Source organism: Gracilinanus agilis, chromosome 3, assembly GCF_016433145.1.
Source record: "Gracilinanus agilis isolate LMUSP501 chromosome 3, AgileGrace, whole genome shotgun sequence".
NCBI lineage: Eukaryota > Metazoa > Chordata > Mammalia > Didelphimorphia > Didelphidae > Gracilinanus > Gracilinanus agilis.
In genome coordinates, this window is record NC_058132.1 from 448,336,832 (window position 1) to 448,361,189 (window position 24,358).

The 24,358-nt window shown below is 33.2% G+C and overlaps 1 protein-coding gene across 1 annotated transcript in view; it reads left to right on the plus strand.

Moving 5' to 3' along the window:
• Window positions 1-24,358, plus strand: part of EPHA6 (EPH receptor A6) — a 1,373,534-nt gene that overhangs the window by 1,282 nt on the left and 1,347,894 nt on the right. The window lies entirely within an intron of this gene.

Sequence of the window (24,358 nt, forward strand, 5' to 3'; positions counted from 1 at the left end):
TTCTTTCTTTCTTTCTTTCTTTCTTTCTTTCTTTCTTTCTTTCTTTCTTTCTTTCTTTCTTTCTTTCTTTCTTTCTTTCCTATTCAGGAAGAGGAATTCTGTAGCCACTTACTTTAGGGAGAGAAACTGCTTTTGTGAAAATGTGAGATTTTCCTCTCCCTGTCAAGAACATAGTTATCCATTCACCCAGGTTAACCTTTAAAAAGTAGGCTTTCTAAAAGTCCTTTGCTCAGTATGGAAGGTTGATTTGAAGATATAAACAGGGATCAATATTTGTAACTTCTGACTTTTTTTCTATATTGGTGACTTTTTAGGTGGAGGTGATATGGTATGTCTCCTTTGCTGTATTTTATAAAGTGGAAACAATTCTCAGTTTGTCTTTAGGCATCTTTTTCTGATTAGTATGATATCGGGTATTTCAAAGTAATAAGTTTGGTGTTGAATAGAGTTTGGAAAGTGGTAATAAGATGATTGAAAGAGCAATATGGGAATTTAAATCTTTTCTTCTATTTCAAATCCAAAATGAAGTGAAACAGTAGAAACATCTTTATTAGGGGATTTCTAATTATGCATTTGAAGAAAAATGAACATGTGTGCTTTCTATTTCTTATGTCATTAATAAATAGTTGTATAAAACTTGTCAAGTATCCGTTACTATTTAAGAGAATTTTTAATTTTCTCATTTGTTGAGGGAGAGAAAGGTATGTTACAGGTAACTCAAAGACTTAAACTATTCTTTATAATAATCAAGATCCAAATAAAAGTCAGTATTTGTTCCAAAAGTGCTATTTCCTGGTCTGTACTCATTTGGAGCATAAATGTGGGAAAAAAACAGAAAATACATTGTTTGTAACTAATATTTCTATGCTCTATTTTTACATGAGTTAAAGTTAAACAGTTTTTTTTTAAATTTCTTCTCCTGCCCTCCTCCACAACAGGTTTAAAATCCCATTTTTTAATCTTGAGGAAATCATTATCTATAATTAATCTCATTAATTTTGAAGAAGTGAAATTTGATTCACATCTCATCCCACATTAGTTTTGCAAGTCAGATTAATAATTAAAATGCAATTTAATGTATTTCAAATATATCAGTTTTATCATCAATTTAAACATGTGTGCCTAGTTCAGTTCCATGTTTTCAAGTACACTGTTAAGAACCACCCCCATACATTCTCAAGGATTCTCCAGTTAGCAATTGATGAAAGTTTTTATACACTTTTCCCCACCCTGATTGAAAATAGAAGTTAATAATGACATGCACTTTTCTACTCCATTTTTTGTCTGTCTTTAATAAGAAAGAAAGGATATATTGATTTAAGATGTGATCAAATGTTTCACGCAAGGGATATTTTCTACATCAACTTATAGTACATGTGTGAACCTTGCTTTTTCACCTCCTATAAGGCAATCTTAGTCTTAGTATGTTAAATTTTAAGTAACAATCCTACATGAACTTCATAAAGTTATGTAAAGTAAAATACTTTAATTTAGGTTTAAGAGCTTTTCATGGGCTTTATTATACCATTTGCTGATCTTATTAGTTATATGACCATCATAATATCAAAATATTGCATGTAGGATATTTGCTGTATTGATTGGGGATCTAGTTGAAGACAGGATATAATAAAATCATGTGCCAATTTTTAACTTGAAAGTTATCATAAAAGAGTATTATCATAATAGATCTATGATTAAGTTTATCAAAAAATCAAGCACACACAACATGCAAATCATGCTGCATGTAACCTATATTTACTAAAACCAAAACTGTTTAATATTCAAAGTTCAACTGAGGGAAATGGTTGAGATTTTCTTCTAGTGGAAGCTATTCTTCAACACACTTTATTCATTTTATGTAAAACCACTAGCTTTTTACAGCATGAAGTCACAGATAGATTTCAAAGATTTCTTGTGAAATAAACAGAAACTACTTTCAAGCACTATAATGGTTAAAGAAAAAAAAATCAAACTCTTAGTTCTCTCAGGTACTTGCCTCACAGAGCTTCAAATTTTATATTTTCATTAATTACTTGACTTTATTTACCAGAATTTAAACTCAGTTAATTTATCTATTTTTATAAAAGATACAAGAATACAAAATTTTTAAAAGAATAATGTAATCATCAGAGTAAAATCATAAAATGAAATTTTGATTTATTATAATAAACAACTATATATACATTGACATGATTAATGTTGGAATTCATGGGCGTAACTTAGTTACTGCTAGTAATTTGGTTTTTTTCATGTGCCACTGAATTTTCAGATATGAAAATCATCAATTTGAAATTCTCTCTTGATAGCCCCTTAATAAAATAATTTAATTCATTTAATTTAAATCTGTTTTTGACTAATACACACATAAAGTCACTTAAAATATAATTATACATTTTTCTTAAGTATCTCAAAATTTTTGCTCTATAAATCAATGACTAGATTCTTTTTCTCTTCTGTAGTTCAGCACCTGCAATGATATTGACAAAATCATGAACAACCTCATTGTTTTTAGTGGTATGGTAGCTTCAAAGCAAACCTTACCAATGCTAAAGACTAAATTTTGCTTATAATAAGTATCTGAACTTTCTATCTGTAATGTGTGTTGTGATCTCCTTTCTATAAGGGCAGCATAAATCAATCTGACCCTCTTTTATAAAAGTATAATCATTTTTTTTCTAAAACTGAAGTAGGGGAACCTTCTAAATCTGTTCACCTAATTAAGAGAGTAATTACATGGCTTATATTGCATCAGCACTTTATTCATTACCTGATATTCCACTTAGACATGGATCCTTGATTTAGGTAGTATTAATATTTTACCCTCCAAGAAGCCAGATTCTTCCATATCATTTTTAAAAAGATTATTCAGTTGACACAGATACAAAACCCATGATATAACAGAGTTAATTCATAAGCATACATTATAATAATGTGAGGCTCCTTGCATCTATTTGCTCAATTATTACACTAGACTGTATAGTCCTGAAGATGAAATTTCACTTTTTATCTAGGAATAATGTAATTTGTAGGCTATATCTGCACAATAAAATATTCAATTGAAAAATATACATATAAGGAGCTTCATTTTTCATATATATGCATACATATACATATATATTAAAAAGTATCTAATTTAATTATTTTCTTTACAGAATTAATTGAAGTAACCAGCTGGGTTGACACTCTGTTTAGAGAATTTTTAAAAATTCTTTCCATTTCTTTTGTTCTCAGGCTATTTAATGAATCGTTAAGTTGGCTCACCTGGAACTAGACCAAAATATTAAACTGACCCTTTCACTAAATATGTTATTATGAATCAATTGCTCATTAAAATCTAAACAATTGACTTGGTAGTTTATTGTAAGTAGGTTACTCATCAGTGGAATCCATGACTTAAACTAGTTGGAAAAGATATAAACATCAGCTCAAATACCTTATGTTAGGATTGTACTTTTGCTCTGGTAGAATGGCTAAAAATGGAAAGATACTCTTATGACGATAGGACCAAGAATCCTTTAGAATTACATTTCTAATGATGATATTGTAAATTTTTTAAGTTAGCAAAAATGAATACTGTATTACACAAGATATAGTCTCAAGATCATACATTTGGCTGTTTTTTTAGGGTCAACATATTGGCAGTTATAAGAAATATCTCTACAAGCCCTTTTACCTTCTATATGTATATAAGCTATTTTAAAATATACTCATGATATTAAAGTAATCTACAGGCTAATAGAGTTTAAAGAATATAGTGGATGTAGTGTTGAATTTAAAAACGAGAGGAACTTAGGAAGTCACCTCAGATTCTTCTAGTGGCTATGAGTAATATATTAATACTTAACCTCTAACTGCCTTAATCAAACATCTTCCTTGAATTTATCTACTAAATCATAGATGCATTTGGGTCTTCACTGGTTGAAAAAAATCATGCCGCCTACAATGATAAAATCATAAATCCTTGTATTCATAAAGAGAAGAATATTAACACGAATATTTAGATAATAGGCCAGCCTTATTGGAAAATTTAGTGTTGTAATTTGTTTTAGTATTTAAAAATGAGAGATTCGAAGGGCCATTAAGCTGAACTGCTTACTATGAAAGACATCATTACTGCAGATGTGGATGAATATTATAATTGTTTTCTATAATAAAACTTCTTAGGATCTCTGATTAGGACAATATCCATCAAATGAATATCATAAGTCAATGAGAGAAGTCCTTATTTCCCAGGATTCTAGGGTAAAAGTCTCTAGCTCCTATATGTTCATAGTAACATATTTTAGGAAGCAGCATGGTGTCATGGATATAGCCAGGGTTCAACTCCTACCCCTGACAAATACTGGTTATGACATTGTGGAAAAAGTACTTACGGTCTGAGTTCTTCTTACTCTTTAAGATTATAAGTTGAAATGAAGTTATAGTCCTATATTAGTTGGAGAAATATCTTCACCTAGGAGTTCTCCACCTCAATAAAATACAGGCCAATTTTCTATCCTATCTATACATACTATCTCATACACTACTATTCCATAATGCAAACTTTATTAACTCTTTTCAATGGATGAAGAAACAACTAAGGATGCACAACTTTTTAAGTGATAAAACTTAGACTCAAAAAAAATCTGAATTTATTTTTCTTTCTCTTACACCATGCTACCTGCTAAAGAAGACAGTTTAAAAATATTTTAAATTTCTATCAAACCAATGGCTAATGGAATTATGAACTACCTGTGTCATCTAAGGTTTTTTTTCTTGTTTGTCATTCACTGCTCCTGAAGTTTACTATTGTCACTTCTAAGATTACTACCATTCCAGATCATTTCATTTCTGCTGTCACTGTTCTTCATCTGCCCCATGTGATGAGTACTTCCTGGTTAAAGCAATCTAGAAACTTCATTTTTCTCTTTAAAACAATGATGACAAGCTTGTGTGTCCTTATCCAATCAATACCAAGGAAATAAAATCTGTTATTTCATTTTATGGTCAGTGTTTGTTGACACTGACTAGAATTTTGTCAGTCAGGTAACAAGTGCTTGCTTGCCTTTTAAGTCATTTTTCAGTCATTTTTCAGACATGTTCAACTCTTTATGACCCCTTTTGTGGTTTTCTTGGGAAAGGTCCTGGAGTAATTTGTCATTTTCTTCTGCACATGATTTCATAGATGAGGAAACTAAGACAAACAGGGTTAAGTGACAAACTTAAGGGTCAAATAGGTAGTAAATGTCTAAGATAAGATTTGAATTCAGGTCTTCCTGACTCCAGGCCTGGTACTCTGCATCATCTGGTCTATTTTAAACTTCAGAGGATAAGTACATTTTTATGTAAATTGAAAAGAAAACTTTTCTTTAATTTCTCTTTTGAATATGTAAAATTCTATAAATAAGAAAAAAATTGTGTTATTTTAATGAAACAAATTTCCTTGACAAATTAGTATATTTTTATTTTAAGACTGAATTTTTACAGTAATGTATTCTTGACAAATAGGAAAAGCAAATGGAGAAGAGAGTAAATTTTAAGGTCTTAAAAATTTCATACCCTGGATATTTGAATATATATTTATAATGACTTATAAGTTTTATAGCATGTAATCTGGGATAACTTGCTCTTTAGTAATCCTGTGGGTATAAACAAAAAGTAAATGTTTAATTAAAAGTTCCAATCAAATAATTGTAATAGAATCAAATTTCTTATGCATCAAAAATAATAAAAATTCATTAAGCACCTATTATGTTCTAGATCCTATACCTACAGATACAAATATAAAAGTGAGGCAAGTCTTGCTCTAAGGCTTTTTTACTCTTGTAATTAAGGTGTTTAATAGGACAATTATAGTTATGATGTACTTTTTGAGTCAAATTACAGTATAATGTTGTCGACTTTGTCTCAAAGTCCTGATGAATGGTCATATAAGCATACCATGAGGTTTTAGAGTAAATTAAATTTAGATATGGAAGTAAAGATCAACTCACCATAACATGAGAGGAATGAGAGCTTCTGTTTAGAATTGTTTACAGTGATTTTTGTATATGGTAGTTTCTTCCTTTGAGGAGATGGCATAAGTATTTAGAGGAGACTTCAGGTGATATTTAAATGCTTTTAACAAACTGTAGTTTTGAATTATTTTGGAAGTTGTTAATCTGCCATTACCATTAACATGTCCATATAATTTTGGATCTCAACTAAGAAGATGACAAAATCTTATTTTTTTCTCTTCATTATATTCATTGATAAGTATCCTTTCCCTCATATACACAAAAATTGGTTCCCTAGGACCAAGCCCTATATCAATAACTATGAATTGTTTTCATTTATACTGATAAGAAATTAATCAGTGAAAAAACTAATAAAACTATCAGTTTTATCAAGAAGCTCCCTTTATGGGAAGATTAAATTGTGCTCATTGGAAGGTATACTAGGATTAATAGGAAACTAAGCTCTTAAACTTATATTTAATTAGTATTTATATTATCTGGACTGAGCTAGCATATTTTGCTGAACAAAATTTCGTTAAAGTAGCTGTTAAAGATAAAAATTAAACACCTTTTAAGAAGTTAAATGTGTATTAAATGAAAACTGTCACAATAATTTGATGATAACTATAGTATTTAATGTAAAGCATTATTATACAATGAGCCATACAAACATAGACAATTCATATTCACATATCCATCAAATCCTTATTTTCACGTCTTGTTAAATAGTTGTATAATTATTGTACAGTTACATTTTTCTCTTTCTGTTTTTCACTGATCATTTTGTTCAAACAGATATTGTATATTCTTACTAGCTACAAAATTCCAGTATATGCTTATTTCATCAACCACTTATTAAGTGCTTACTACAAACACGGCATAGTGCTAGGTTTTGTGAGGCTGGAATAATTCAACAGATAGGGACCTTCATAGTAGGATCCTGAAAAAGAAGCCTCATAATTTTCTCATAAGGAAAAGCAAAACCCAAAGAAGTACAATATATTTCATTATAGAATATTGATGACATCTATGACTAGTGTCAATAATTATGATAAAATAAAATTATGAAAAAACTCTTACAAAGAGTACTGGAATCTGTCAGAAGTCTAAAGTTTGAATCTCAGTTATGACATAAATTCTTTGACTTTGGCTAAATGGCTTAACCTGTATAAGTTTGTTTTCTTATCTTTGAAATGGGCATAGTAATACTTCTGCCATCAATCTTACTGGGTTCTTAAAAGACTCAAAAGAGAAAATGTATGTGAAACATTCAGGAAGCCATAAAGCCATATATAAATAAATATATACTGTTCTATTTATTTCACACAATTAAATTTAGCTATCCCTATCCTTTATAATTATTTATTTTTAATTTTTTCTGAGATACTACCTTGATTTTTTTAAATAAGGCCTTTTTAAATTTTTTAAATTTAATTATTTTTTTTATTAAACCCTGCATATATATCTAGAGAGACAATGGATTAGATCAATGCAAAATTATCTGGTTCATGTCTACTGTCTTTTTCTCCTCTTATATCTCTACATGTTTACTCAATTTCTATGCCTCTTATTTCTACCTATGGATTTTCATATACTCTATTCCTTATTTCTGTCATAAATCTTATGCATATTTCAATATATACATATGCATTTTACCTCAGTATGGATACCATTATGGAGCTGACAACAATAACCCCACAAAATATACTTTATATATGATTTAGAAAGAAAAGCAAACTATGATTATCTGGTCAAAACATTTTTTATAGATAAGGAAAAAGAGAGAGTCCCTACACTTTCCAGAATCATATACATAGCACTTAATTCTTTGACAATAAATATACTGTTGCTTGTTTACAGTTTTCTGTCTGTTATACCATGGATGTTAACTATTAAATAGAAAATGAAAGTTTTAAACATTGAATTTGTAAATTAAATTGGACCTTAGAATCTTTCATGGTCTTCATGAAACTATCCACAAAATCATTGTAAAGAATCGAGTTCCTTTAGAAAGTGTACAGTAAACTTAAGAAACCTCCACTGATGGCATGCAATTTCTTAAATTTTAAATATAAATATCAGATTTTAAAACTTTATAAATTTTGTGTAATTAAAATAATATCTACTATTAGTATATAATTTTTTTAAATTTCCAAAACAATTTTTCATCTATTAACTAAACTTCTCTCCTATGTCATATCTTGATGAACAATGCCAATTATTATTTTTAATTGTGTATTTTTTCTTTGCAATATTTGATAGTATGTATAGCAAACTGATTATTTCAAAAAGTTATTCAAAACCAGATTTGTGGGTATACATTCATGTATATGAACGAAACAATTATAATGTTGCTTTTTAACAATGTAGTTGGAGTAAAGAATTGATAAAACTTATAGTAGCTTCTGTGAAAAGAAATAAACAGTCCTAATCCAGAAATGCTGAGGGCTTTGTACTTATTATTTAAAACTTGAAAGGCATACTGATGATTCATTAACAGAGCATTAAAGTGTGTTTTTTTTTCTGAGCTTTGGAAAGGAAATTAGCATGAGGGTAGGAGGTGCAGCACTATGGATTGAAAACTGTTGCTCAGCTATTTTATTCTGTATATTGCTGAGCCTGCTGCCTCTTTTCTAGCCTTTGGTCCATTTAATGATGTGTACTCTGGTAATATAATTAAAAACTAATCTCTTTTCCTCTATTTTATTGTGTAATATCTAGATCACTGATGGCAAAGCTTTTAGACATGGAGTGCTGAGCCCTGTCCACATCCCACCCCCCAGACTGCATGCCATGCCCTGCCCCTTCCCCCATTACCCCCACACAGGGGAGGGAGAAAGCAGTCACATTGGGCTGCTGAGCATATGGTAAGTGAAGTGAGGAATGACCTCCACAAGTGTAAAGAAGGGGTGTGGAGCAGCCTGAGTGCTCTGCTCCCCTCCAGCTCTGACACCTGTGAGCTTCCCACTTTACCCTCTGTGTGCTGCCATTAGGCCACTGAACAAAGGGGTGGGTGATGTGAAAAAATGTCATCAGGTGTGGTGGGAGTCCCTCTGTCTTGCTAGTAATAAACTCTGGGGAGGGGTGAATGGGGAGGGCAGCCACATGCCCACAAAGAGCACTCTGTGTGCCGTCTTTGGAACCCATGGTATAGGTTCACCATCACTGATCTAGATTAATATTGCATACAGACTTTGTGAATTGAAGAGATATAAGATAACTTTCTAGAAGAGCATGGAGTTGTAACTGGTTTTCTTTTTCAGCATCAATTATTAATCAGGATCAGGATAAAAGTTTCTGTTTGCTCTAATTTTAAAATTCCCCAAATAATCCTTCTTTACTGTATGTATGCTTATGGGTATTGTTCTTCAGAAAGAAAGACTATGTAAAGCCAGACCACATGTATACATATACACACACACATATATACATAAATACAAATGTAATGTGTGTATGTTATTTATCACTTTAGAATTTTTTAAAAATCTAATTGTCAAAATTATTAAAATGCAACTTATCAATTGAAAGTCCTTCAATGACAAGGTTTATGTTTTAGTTTGTGAAGACAACATGCAAAATATTAAATCATTCAACTGATGTTTCAGTGCTTAGCACATGTAAGGTTATTCTAGGTTCTCTAGGGATTTTACATGAGAATAGCATATTAATTATGCCTTCAAGAAAATTGGATCCCAAGTAGGAAAACATAATATACTCACATAAAGAAGGGTTATTTAATTTACTTAACAAAAATTTATTGAGCACACATACACACATAAAAGGGCATGACTGGTTATATAAAAAAAATGAAGAAACAAAAATGTGTTTGCCTGAATGAATGGGGTGTGTGTGTGTGTTTGTGTGTGTGTGTGTGTGTGTGTGTGTGTAATGAAAATGAGGGGGACTGATTATATGGCAAGAACAAGGCAAGGAAACACAGATGAATCACCAAAGCCCTGCTCAGGTTAACTTTTCATGAATGCCACCAATTATCCCTTTCATGTTAAGGTTATCAAATAGGTTAGTTAAATTGTTCTAATTTGTGGTATGGGTGGAAAAAATGCTAACTTGGGTACACATCTAATCTTTGATGCTTACTACCTGTGTGACCTGTAGCTAGTCACTTTACTTCCATGACTTATCAGTTTCATAACAGAAATTAAGGAAGTTACATCAGTTGACTCTTGGGATTCTTTCTAATTCTAGATCTGTTATTGTATTCCAAAATTACAATGTGACTTCCCATTGCCTTTTCTGTTATCTACAAAATGAGAAATTCCTTAAGAACTCCGAATATTTTTTATTTACACTGAAATTCTGAATACTTTGTCTAAAATAATTTCTAAATAAATGACTTTGGAAATAATGTTACTTCATAGAAATAAATCAAATAATTTGATAATCTTTAAATTTCTTATTATACTAAAGCAAAGAAAGGATACTAATGGAGGAAATGGATGAAAAACTAGCTGTAGGTCATGAATCATTTTAAATTCAATAGGTATTTACTAGACATACTTAATGCAATGCACTGTGTTAGGGTGTAATAAATGAGTGCTTTACAAGAAAAAAATGTATTAACTGCTTACTATGTGCTAGGCACTGGGATTACAAAGGCAAATTGGTCCCTTCCCTTAAAGAGTTTCTATTCTGTGATAAGAATACAATACACAAGGAGGAAATGTAGTTTAAAAGGGGTTTAGAGTAAGGTTATATATTTATATATATATATATATATATATGTGTGTGTGTGTGTGTGTATGTGCATATATATACAGATATAATATGCATGTATATACATATGTGTATATATACAAATATTTTATGGAAATGGTTGAGAAATGCAATGAGATTCTAGGGCAAAATGAAGTGAAAGTTCACAATCGGGAAAGGGAATTTCCTGTTTCTTAGTCCAACATTTAAAGCCAATTCCTAATCTACCTCATAACTGTTGGAAGGGAAGAGTCCAAGTTCCAGCAGGAGGACATGCCAAATTGGCTGCAGCATGGATTGCAAATGACTAGAATTTGGTATTGTGGTCTAAATAATTTCAAATTAAATAGTCATTGACCTCAGTGAGAATACATTCTCCTAGGATGTTGGATAACATATGAACCCAAATAATTAAATGCTAAATATGTACAAAATAGTTATGAGACAGAAAGAATATCAACTCAAGAGACCAAGAAAGGCATTGCATAGGAAAAAATATCTGGATTATGCTTTGAAGAAAGACAGAGATCCTAAAGGGGCCGGTACAGTAGTATAGTGAGTAGAGCACTAAGCGTGGAGTCAGGAAATATGTATTCAAATCTGGACTCAGAAACTTACTTGATGTTTGATCCTGGGCAATTTTAACCACAATTTGCCTCAGTTCCTTATCTATAAAATGGGGACACTTCGAAGAAGGAAATGTCAAAACATTCCACTATCTTTTGCTAAGATTCCATAGACAAAGTCCATGAGGTCACTTAGTCAAACATAACTGAGCAACAATAACAACAAGAGATTCTATAAAGGAAGATTGGAGCAATGAGTTCATTCTCGATATGGTATAATAGATCATGGGAAATGGAAATGCCATGCCCAGGAAACATGTGGAAGACCACTTACATTAGAACCGATAGTCAATGAAAGTGAAAAATAAGAAATAATACTAGAAAGATATGTATGAGGTAGATTAGGAATTGGCTTTAAATGTTGGACTAAGAATCATCCCAGGTGGAGGGAGGAGCTAAGGATTTTATAGAAAGGAAATAATATTGTCAGATTTGTGACTTTGTAATATCAATTTGGGTGTTGTAGATGGTGGAATGGAGAAGACTCAAGAAGCAAGGCAGTAAACAATGTCATTGAATTAATTTAAATGAGAGAGGATGAAGAACTGAATTGGATCTTGAATAATGATTAATTTCATCTTTAACATTCTTCGTGATAGTTTCACACACACACACACACACAAAACAGAAAAGAAAAGAAACAAAAGAGGATGATTAAAGAATGAAAAAAATGCATAAAAGGGAAGAGAAGGAAGTTCAGAGGAAAATAGACAAGAAAGATAGCTTTGAAAGTAATGTTGAATTTATTTACATGCTTTTAAAAATCAAATTGTATTTAATTGAATCATAGGTTGACATATAATCTTTCATTTTCTTCTAGTATATTCATTAAACTTCAAATGGAAAAATAAAATTTAAAATATAATATATGTGGTCATTATTTTGAGTATGTCTAGAAAATTTTAAATTATTCCTCATGTTCCATATTATATCACTTTAAATTCTTATCTTCTTGAATATTTATATCAAGACATAGCATGATAGTGAAGAAATTAAACCACAGGGTAAGGAAGAATTGGATTCAAATCCTACTTCTTTCATCTACTGTCTATGTGACCTTCTTAGTCAACTTCTAATACCATTTGCTACTGAGAAAAGTCTGATTTGATAGAGGAAATGATAGAGGAAATCTTTTGGAATCTCCTTAACTAACTGAGGCACCAGTCAATAGGGTAAAATTACTATAAATATTCTCTTTTTCTTGTTTAATTTTTATTTCAAAAATTCCTAGAACTTTGCTATTCTTAATATTTAATAATTAACAGTTGATATATCTTTTCTCATGTCATTTAGAAAGTCTCAAATACATCATCATCATCTTTTTAGGCTACTTTAAAGTGTTTTTAAAAGAAAAGGAAAGTAAATAGTAGATTAGGCTTGATTCAATTTTGACAATCTAGGCGTATAATTTTAAATGTCCAAATTCGTTGAAAACTAGTAATTTTTGTCCTAAACTACATGAGTCATTTTCCAATCAAGACTTAAATATTGCTTTTTCATAATGAGGAATAATGAGAAGCTCTTTTCATTCCAATAATCCAGGAATGTGCTGATAAAATTTATAGATTATTTGAACTAATTTTGTATTATTTTAGTTTTTAGTCTAAACAATTCCAATATGAGATTTATGTTACACTTAGGAGATGTGTTTGTTCTTAACAAATTACATAAAATAAGCCTTAGCTAGAATTCTACCAAAAGCCTCAAAAAATCATAACTTAAATACATTTTTCTTTCAGTGAGAAAAGGGACTACATATAAAGAAGCTTATTTTTTGGATTTATTTTTTAATTTAATAAAGTTTCTAGTAATATTCCAAAGTTAACATCATTCATCCCAGATCCTTAAGTTTCCTGAAACTATTTCAAACTTCATTTATTCCTGATCCTTGGAGGCTATAATAAGAACCTCAGTCATCAAAGAGACATTTAAGTATATTAACATACTTTAAAAAAATATATGTCACAAGTAGAATTGGGAATTTTTTCCCCTTAACATGAAGTCTCAAAACTAAAACTAAAACTAAAACTGACTATTATTTTATTCAAAAAAAAGTTTTACTTGGGTTCAGAGTTGTGAATTTTTGCTTCAGAATACTTGTGAAATATATGTCTTTCAAACACCCATGAAAGACCTCCTTTTGACTGTTTTTGTTTTATTGAATTTTTTTCAATTATATGTAGACATATTTATTTATTTAGAATATTTTCCCATGGTTGCATGATTCATGATTTTTTCCATCCCTCTTCCCTCCCCTTTCCTAGAGCTGACAAGCAATTCCACTAGGTTATGCATGTATTATTGTTTAAAAACTACTTCCATGTTATTCATATTGGCAATAGAGTGATCAAAACCAAATGCCAGAACTCCAATCATATCACCATCAAACCACATGATTGATCATATGCTTTTCCTCTTCATTTCTGTTCCCACAGTTCTTTCTCTGGATGTTGATAGTGTTCTTTCTCATAAGTTCTTCTCTATTGCAGCTGGTAGAAAAGTTTATTACATTTGATTATGCCACAGTATCTCTGTGTGGTTCTGCTCCTTTTGCTCTGCATCAATTCCTGGAGGTCCTTCCAGTTCACATGGAATTCCTCCAGTTCATTATTCCTTTCAGCACAATAGTATTCCATCACCATCGAATACCACAATTTATTCACCCATTCCCCAATCAATGGACACCCCATCATTTTCCATTTTTTTTGCTACCACAAAGAGCACAGCTATTAATATTTTTGTAGGAGTCTTTTTCCTTAGTATCTCTTTGGAGTACAAACCAAGCAGTGTATGGCTGGATCAAAGGGCAGGAAGTCTTTTGTAGGTAGAAAAATTTTGACAATTGTTTCCTGATATTTTGCAATTCAGATTTTCTCTTCCTCTCACCCCACCCCCAACAGTAAAAAGTGTGAATCAATACACATTTCTGTAGTCTCCATCTCCTGATATATGCAATAAAAATCTCATCAAGGAAAGGACCTGGAGGATGGTGGTTTTTGATCTGCAATCAGATTCCAATAGTTGTTTTTCTGGAGATGGATAATTTTTTTTTTCTTTTTATCATGAGTCCCTTGAGATTATCTTGCAACCTTATTTTGCTGATAATAGTTAAATCTCTCGAAGTTGACCATCATGAAATATTTCTGTTAATGTATACACTCTTCTGGTTTTGCTCACTTCATATTGCATCAGCCATATAAATACTTCCAGGATTTTTCTAAATTCATATTGTTCATCATTTCTTTTGGTACAATAGTCTTCCATCAAAACTATATGTCACAGGTCAGTCAGCCCATTTTTTAACTGAAGGACACTCAGTTTCCAACTCTACCACCACACACACACACACACACACACACACACACACACACACACACACACAAAGCTGCTTAAAAATGTTTTCATACAGATAGATCCTATCTCTGATCACTCCATTCCCTCTGTTTATCGTTCTCTCCTTTTAGCCTTTACCTGTTCACAAATGTTTTGCTTCTGTTTATAGCCTTCCAGAGTTCTCTTTCCCTTTTCTTTGCCAATGCTCCTTTTTTTGTCCCACCTCTCCTTCTTATTTCTCCTTTTTTAAAAACCCCTACCTTCCATCTTAGAATCAGTACTGTGTATTGGTTCCAAAGCAGAAGAGTGGTAATGGCTAGACAATGGTGATTAAGTAACTTGCCCAGGGTCACACAGCTAGGAAGTGTCTGAGGCCAGATTTGAACCTAAGACCTCCCATCTCTAGGCCTGGCTTTCTATCCACTTAGCTACCCAGCTGCCCCCTGCCTTTATTTCCCTTTTGGGTAAGATAGATTACTATTTCTCACTGAGAGGTGATTTTAATTCCCTCTTCGTACCAATTCTGATGAGAGTAGGGTTTAGGTATTGCCCACTACTCCCTCATCTTTCTTTTCACTGTACTGATTTAGTTATGACTTCTTATGTGAAAATTTTATCCTCAACTTTCTCTCCTTTTCTCTTTTTATAGTGTATTCCTCTTTCTCATCCCTTGATTTAAAAATATATATATACCATTATATTCAACTTATTGCCTGCTTTCTGTCTATATATGCTCATATTCATCATTAATATTCATAAAGTTGTTAAGTATCTTCAGTATGTTACTTTAGGTTCCTTAGGTACTTCAAGTGTTATAGACATCTTAAGCATCTTTGTTGTCTCCTTCTTACTAATAAAATATTCAGTTTAACCCCATTATTTCCCTTTATTACCTTAAAGTGCTTTAAATATATTAAGTATTTTAAGTATCTCTTGTATATTAGAAATCCTAGGCATCATACTTACCACTTTCCTGTGCAGGGATATAATTAGTTTAACCTCGAGGATTCTCTTGATTTTTTTTTCCTATGTGTCTTTTTATGCATATTTTGAGTGTCACATTTGATAAATGATCATTTTCTTTTTATATCTGTTTTTTCTTTTTCATGATTGCCTAGAATTCTTCTAGTCCATTAAAAAATATCCATTTCTTTCCCTAGAGTATTAAGTTCAGTTTTACAGGGTAAGTGATTTTTTGTTGTAGGCATAGATCCTTCATTTTTGTGGAATAATATATCTCCTACCTTTTAGTTCTTTCAGAAGCTGCTAGGACCTGTGTAATTTTTAACTATCGTTCCACAACACTTGAATTTTTTTCTGGCTGCTTATGATATTTTTCTCTTTGACTTGGGATTTCTGGAATTTGGATATGATAATTCTGGGATTTATAAATTTGGGATCTCTTTCAGGAGGTGATTGATAGTTTCTTTCAATTTCTATATTCTTCTCTTGTTCAAGAATATCTTTGAATATGTTGTCCAGATTCTTTTTTTTTTTTTTGATCATGACTTTTAGGTAATCCAAAGATTCTTCTATCATTTCTCCTGGCTTTTTTTTTCTGGGTCAGAATTTTTTTCAGTAAAGGATTTCAAATTTTCTTCTCTTCGTTTTGAACAAATTTCAATGTCTAATCTTTTGAATTCATTTTACTTTTTCCTGTTGTTCATGAAGTTGTTAGTTTCCATTTGTCCAATTTTAAGTTTTAGAGAGCCTTTTTTTCTTTGAGACTTTCTACTTCTTTTATTAGGGAGTTATTTTCCAGTTTTATGTAAAGCATTTTCTTTTTTAGGGAACTGTTTAATACTTTTTTTCTAAGTTATTGTTTTTTCTATCATTCTTTTTAAAAATTTTCTTATTTATTTATTTTTAATCCTTTTCTTAGAGCTCTTCTTAGGGTTCTTTTTGGGCCTGATATCCTTTCACATTTTCCTTTAAGTTGTCATATATTTTAATTTTTATATGTTTGTCATCTTCTGAGCTTGTGTTTTGGTCATCTCTATTGTTGAGATATTTTTGTGCCATCATGCTTTTTTTTTTGTCTACTGCTTATTTTAGGGTTATTTTTCCTTGATCTTATTATGGTTTCATTTTATTATTATTAATTATTATATTATTTTATGCTGAGGGTTACCCATTCTTTGAGTAGAAGGAATACTGGCCAGTGCTTGAACTGTGTTTGGGATCATCTCAGCTGTCTTGACCTCAGTGGTGGCCTGCAGAGGTAGCCTGGTTGGCCTACTATGTGGAGGTTTGCAGTTGTTCAATTCAACTGATTTATAGTTGAGTTCTGCCTATTTCGCCAAGTCTGGATCCTGTTGGGCTACATTTCTTTCATTTCTATCTGGGTTGGATTGCATGAGATACTATGTTCTGGCTGGATTATGCAAGGTTGCTTTTTTTTTCCCCACATCTGTTTTTCATTGTGTTGATTTCTGCTCTTATCTTGCTAATGCTAGATTGAGCTTCCATTCTCTTTCTACTGCCATTTATGATATTTGCTTCTGAGTCTTGCTGAGGCTTGTTCATCACTCCCTCCTGGAAACCCAGTGAGATGAGTCCTTCTTGCTGTGTCTTTATGTTGCTCTGGGCTGGAGCACTGCTTAACCACTTCTTGTGTTGGTTCTATTACTCCGTTATTTATTTTGAGTCATTTTTGTTCTGTGATATTTGGCTGACAGGCTTTAAGTGTTTCTTACTTTGTCATGTTGGCCTGATCTGTTATCACTGCTGCTGGAGTAGCAGCTGCTGCTGCCCTTCTTCTTGACTCTTTACAATAAATTCCTTTCAAAATTTCAGAAGATTTCTCAGTCTTTAAGCTCAGTATCACATAGAATCCTTGAATGGAAGACATTTTTTAGTATGCAACTTTTTTCTGAAATTGATGTACTACATCAACACATCCCAAAGTAATTCTTTGGACTGTTGGAAGGTATTATGAAAAATAACACACACACACCCAATTAAAAAAAAAAAAAGCTGTGGTCATTTGGCCCATGAGCCAACATGGAGGATCTTAGAAGCACCAACACTAGTCATAATGAATTCCACACATCCAAGTTCCTAGTATCTTTCATTTCTCAGCTAAAATCTCACCTTACAAGGACTTCTGGTTAAGATGGCGGCAGAGTAAGGAGCAGCTGCTCCATCTCTCCTGACCGAAGCATACAGGACTCCTCAAGGGGAAATAAAAGCGAACCCAGATGAACAAAGGAACCCCACAACAGGGTGCAGCGTTGAAGGTATGCAGAATCGGGGCATCTCTACGCTATAAAGGGGTGAAACAGCTCTCACTAAAACGGGGGAGGAAGAAGCCCCTCCCCCACACCACACACCTCGCACAACACCAAGGCCAATGCACAAGAGTGAAAACAGGATTGGGGTAACCAGTTAATCACTGGCAGCCCCAGGGCTTGTACCTGTGTGCTGCAAGATGAGGCACCTCAAGTGGCTGGGGGGCGCGCATGGACTTTCCCCAAGTGTCCACGTGGGTGAAGGCACGACCTCAGGCCGGCACAAAGATCTCTAACACACAGACTTTCCAGGAGCCCATGAAGGCATTGCCTCAGGTGCGAATAAAGATCTCCAGCCCACGGACTTTCCCTAGCTTCTGCGTGGGTGAAGGCAGTGCCCTAAGCTGGCAAAGGCAGTGCCCTAGGCTTGAATAAAGATCTCCAGCCCAGGCTTGGACCTCGAGTGAGGACCCTGTGCGGACCAGAGCGAGGCTGTGGAAGCAGCCCCAAAGACTGCTGAAGGAGCCTCGGGCAGAGAGGCAGACCAGGGTCTACCAGGAGGTCTGACCCCAAGGACAAGGAGACCGAAGCCCCTGGGAGCTTAGAAAGTGCAGGCAGACCCTGAAGTGTGAAGACAAATGGAAAAGGGGCGGGGCTAATGATGGTAAGCCAAGAACTCCAGGGGAAGAAAAAGATTATCAAGAAAAACTCTGGAACACTCAACAACTTTTACACAGAGAAAATCCAGACAACAGAGGAGGACAAACAAGTAATCATATCCAAACCTTACCAAGAAAATGAAAGCTGGTCACAAGCTATTGAAGAGTTCAAAAATGAGATGCTGAAGAAGATGGAAGAGATCTGGCAAGAAAATAACAGCTTAAAAGGCAGAATTTTGCAATTGAAAAGTGAGGCTCAGAAATCAAATGAACTGATAAGCAAATTGAACACCAGAAATGACCAGATTGAAAAGGAAAACCAAAAGATTATAGCCGAAAACCAAAAGATTATAGCCGAAAACCAGTCCTTAAAGGCTAGAATTGAAAAATTAGAACATAATGATCTCTCAAGACAACAAGAACAAATAAAACAAAGCCAAAAGACTGATAAAATAGAAGGAAACATGAAATATCTTAATGAGAAAGTGACAGACCAAGAAAACTGGTCAAGAAGAGACAATTTGAGAATCATTGGTCTTCCAGAAAAGGCAGAAATTAATAGAAACTTGGACTCCATACTTAAATTATTCAGCAAAATTGCCCTGAAGTTCTACAACAAGAGGGCTATATAGACATTGAAAGGATCCATAGATCACCCTCTACACTGGACATGGAAAAGTCAACACCAAGGAATATAATAGCAAAAGTTAAGAGCTTCCAAGTAAAGGAAAAAATCATACAAGAAGCCAGGAAGAGATAATTCAAATATCAAGGAGCACCAGTCACAATCACACAGAATCTGGCAGCCTCAATGCTAAAAGACCACAAGGCTTGGAACACAATATTCAGAAAGGCAAGAGAGATGGGTCTTCAGCCACGGATCAACTACCCATCGAAACTGACTATATACTTCCAGGGGTAAGTATGGGCATCCAACAAAATTGAAGAATTCCAAGTTTTTGCACAAAAGAGACCAGGACTAAATGGAAAGTTTGATACCCAACCACAAAAATCAAGAGAAACATGAAAAGGTAAATAAAAAAACAGAGGGAAAAGAAAGAAAACTTATGATTTTTTAAATTTGACTCTTTAAGGGCTTAAATAAGATCTAATTATCTGTATTACTATGTGGAGAAATGCTATGTATAATTCACTGTAGTGAACTCTATTTACTATTATAATATTGACTATTATATCAACCAGAAGAATAATTGATAGGGTGAGGATAGGATACTAAATGGCCTAAGATGACATGGGGGGTGGGAAAGACGGGGGGAATTATAGGGAACACCAAGAAAAATCTGAGTAAATAAGAAAAATAGGATATTCTTTTACACACAAAGAGGACATGGGAAGGGGAGGAAATAAATACCATTATAAGAAGGAGAGGAAGAGAGAATTAAGAGGGAATAATCATATCTTACTCTCAGTATAATCAACCCGGAGAGGGAAGAGTACCTTTATTATCCATTCAGATTAAAAAAAACTCTATCTAACCCTACTGAGAAAGTCAGAAGGGACAAACGAAAGGGAACAGAGGAGTGGGGAGGTCAAAAAAGGGAGGGGAGAAGAAGGGGGAGGGAATTCATTAGGCCTTTAAAAATAAAAAGATGGGAATAACAAGGGAGGGGGCAGAAAGGGAAGTCAATCAAGGGAGGGAATAAAGGACACCAGCTCAAAGCAAACCACTGGTTTAAAAGAAAATAGTGTAAGAAGAAGGGGTGGGTATAGGGGAGGATACAAACATGTCAGTGAATGCACAACTGATAATTGTAACTCTGAATATGAATGGGTTGAACTTGCTCATAAAATGGAAGGAAATAGCAGAGGGGATCAGAAACCAAAATCCTATCATATGTTGTCTACAAGAAACACATATGATGCGGGTAGACACACACAAGTTTAAGGTTAAGGGCTTGAGCAAAATCTTTTGGGCTTCAAATGAAAAAAAGAAGGCAGGAGTGGCTATTATGATTTCTGACAAAGCCAAAGTAAAAATAGATATGATTAAAAAAGACAGGGAAGGTCATTGCATCCTGATTAAAGGCAGTATAAACAATGAGGAAATAACACTGCTCAATATATATGCACCAAGTGGTATAGCATCCAAATTCATAAAGGAGAAACTGGCAGAGCTCAAGAAGGAAATAGATAGTAAAACCATAATAGTGGGAAATCTAAATATTCCTCTTTCAGATCTAGATAAATCAAACCAAAAAATCAATAAGAAAGAGGTAAGAGAGGTGAATGAAGTCCTAGAAAAATTAGATTTAATTGATCTGTGGAGAAAAATAAATAGGGACAAAAAGGAATACATCTTGTTTTCAGCTGCACATGGTACATTCACAAAGATTGACCATGTAATAGGACATAGAATCATTGCAAACAAATGCAAAAGAGCAGATATAATCAAAGTAACCTTCTCAGATCATAATGCAATAAAAATAATAATTAGTAAGGGCACATGGACAGGCAAATCAAAAACCAATTGGGAATTAAACATGATTCTCCAAAACCAATTAGTCAAAGAAGAAATCATAGAAACAATCAACAATTTCATTGAAGAGAATGACAATGATGAGACATCCTACCAATCTCTGTGGGATGCAGCCAAGGCAGTACTCAGGGGGAAATTTATATCCTTGAATGCATATATTAACAAATTAAGGAGGGCAGAGATTAATGAATTGGGTATGCAACTCAAAAAATTAGAAGTGACCAAATTAAAAACCCTCAGATGAAAACTAGATTAGAAATACTAAAAATTAAGGGAGAAATTAATAAAATTGAAAGTAAAAGAAGTATTGAATTAATAAATAAAGACTAGAAGCTGGTTTTTTGAAAAAACAGATAAAATAGACAAAGTATTGGTCAATCTAATAAGAAAAAGGAAAGAAGAAAACCAAATTGACAGTATTAAAGATGAAAAGGGAGACCTCACCTCTAATGAAGGGGAAATTAAGGCAATCATTAAAAACTATTTCACCCAATTATATGGCAACAAATATAACAATTTAGGAGATATGGATGAATGTCTACAAAAATATAAATTGCCTAGATTAACAGCAGAAGAAATAGAATACCTAAATAATCCCATAACAGAAAAAGAAATTGAACAAGCCATCAAAGAACTCCCTAAGAAAAAATCACCAGGGCCTGATGGATTCACAAGTGAATTCTATCAGACATTCAAAGAGCAACTAATCCCAATACTATACAAATTATTTGATATGATAAGCAAAGAAGGAGTCCTACCAAATTCCTTTTCTGACACAAATATGGTACTGATTCCAAAGCCAGGTAGACCAAAAATAGAGAAAGAAAACTATAAACCAGCATCCATTCCAATTGAAAACATTGAAAAGTATAGGAATAGAACGACTCTTCCTAAAAATAATAAACAGTATATACCTAAAACCATCAACAAGCATTATATGCAATGAGTATAAAACAAACACAGCAATTATATGAAAACAACTACAAAACACTTTCCAAAAAAATAAAACTGGAAAAATAAAATTGGAAAACCATTAATTGTTCATGGGTAGAGGACGAGCTAACATAATAAAAATGAACATTCTACCCAAAATAATTTACCTATTTAGTGCCATACCTATCAAATTACCAAAAAAACTTCTTTACTGAATTAGGAAAAACTATAACAAAGTTCATTTGGAATAACAAAAGATCAAGAATATCAAGGGAAATAATGAAAAAAAAATGTCAAGGAAGGGGGCCTAGCAGTACCAGATATTAAACTATACTATAAAGCAACAGTCATCAAAACAATATGGTACTGGCTAAGAGATAGAAGGGAGGATCAGTGGAATAGACTTGGGGTTAATGATATCAGCAAGACAGTGTACAATAAACCCAAAGAGCCCAACTTTTGGGACATGAATCCACTATTTGACAAAAACTGCTGGGAAATTTGGAAAATAATATGGGAGAGATTAGGTTTAGATCAACATCTCACACCCTACACCAAGATAGATTCAGAATGGGTGAATGACCTGAATATAAAGCGGGAAACTATAAATAAGTTAAGTGAGCACAAAATAGTAAACCTGTCAGATCTCTGGGAAAGGAAAGATTTTAAAACCAAGCAAGAGTTAGAGAAAATTACAAAATGTAAATTAAATTGTTTTGATTATATTAAGCTAAAAAGCTTTTGTACAAACAAAAATAATGTAGTCAAAATCAGAAGGGAAACAACAAATTGGGAAAAAAATCTTTATAACAAAAAACTCTGACAGGGGTCTAATTACTCAAATATACAAGGAGTTAAATCATTTGTATAAAAAAATCAAGCCATTCCCCAATTGAAAAATGGGCAAGAGACATGAATAGGCAATTCTTAGGTAAAGAAATCAAAAGTATCAATAAGCACATGAGAAAGTGTTCTAAATCTCTAATAATTAGAAAAATGCAAATCAAAACAACTCTGAGGTATCACCTCACACCTGGCAGATTGACTAAAATAAGAGAAGGGGAGAGTAATGAATGCTGGAGGGGATGTGGCAAAATTGGGACATTAATGCATTGCTGGTGGAGTTGTGAACTGATCCAACCATTCTGGCTGGCAATTTGGAACTATGCTCAAAGGGCTATAAAAGACTGCCTGCCCTTTGATCCAGCCATACCATTGTTGGGTTTGTACCCCAAAGAGATCATAGATAAACAGACTTGTACGAAAATATTTATAGCTGAGCTTTTTGTGGTGGCAAAAAACTGGAAAATGAGGGGATGCCCTTCAATTGGGGAATGGCTGAACAAATTGTGGTATATGCTGGTGATGGAATACTATTGTGCTAAAAGGAATAATAAACTGGAGTAATTCCAGGTGAACTGGAAAGACCTCCAGGAACTGATGCAGAGTGAAAATAGCAGAGCCAGAAGAACATTGTACACAGAGACTGATATACTGTGGTAAAATCAAATGTAATGGACTTCTATACCAGCAGCAATGCAATGACACAAGACAGCTCTGAGGGATTTATGGTAAAGAAAGCTACCCACATTCAGAGGAAGATCTGCAGGAGAGGAAACATAGAAGATAATCAATTGCTTGAATACATGGGTTGAGGGGGACATGATTGGGGATGTAGACTCGAAACAATCACACCAATGCAACTAACAACAATATGGAAATAGGCCCTAAACAAGGACACATGTTACAACCAGTGGAAATGTCCGTTGGCCATGGGTGGGGGGAAAGCGGGGGGGGGTGTGAAGGGGAAAGTAGGGGCATAAAGTATTTAAACAGATTAAAAATGAATATTAATAAATGTTTAATAATAAAAAATAAATAAAATCTCACCTTATAAAGAAAACCTTTCCTAGGCCTATTTAATTTGAATGCCTTTGATATTATTCTGAATCTATCATATGTATCTATCTTTGTGTGTATGTATGCATATATATGTGGAGATATATAAGAGGGGATACTAGATATTTAAGGTATGGTCGCCATAAATCGATTAACTTTGATTTGAAAATAAAATAGACCCAGGTCAAGATGACTTTTATGGTGGTTTATTTACAATTAGGAAGGTTGAAGGTAGGGAAATTGAGAGAGAGAAACTCTGGCCTGGACTAGAAGCCAAACCAGGTAGGAATTTAGAGGCCCAGGAGAGGGGCGCAGAGGTTAATTAAACAAGGCTTCTAGCCACAAGGCCTCCTCTAAGAAGAGAAGCCTCCCTGAGGGTAGAGCCTCCAGAAACGCCAAGGGAAGAGAAAGAGAGTCAGCCTAACTTACCCACATGAGAATTCAAAGGGAAGCAATCTGAGGTCTCACCCAAGCTCCTTCAAAAACAAGTTCA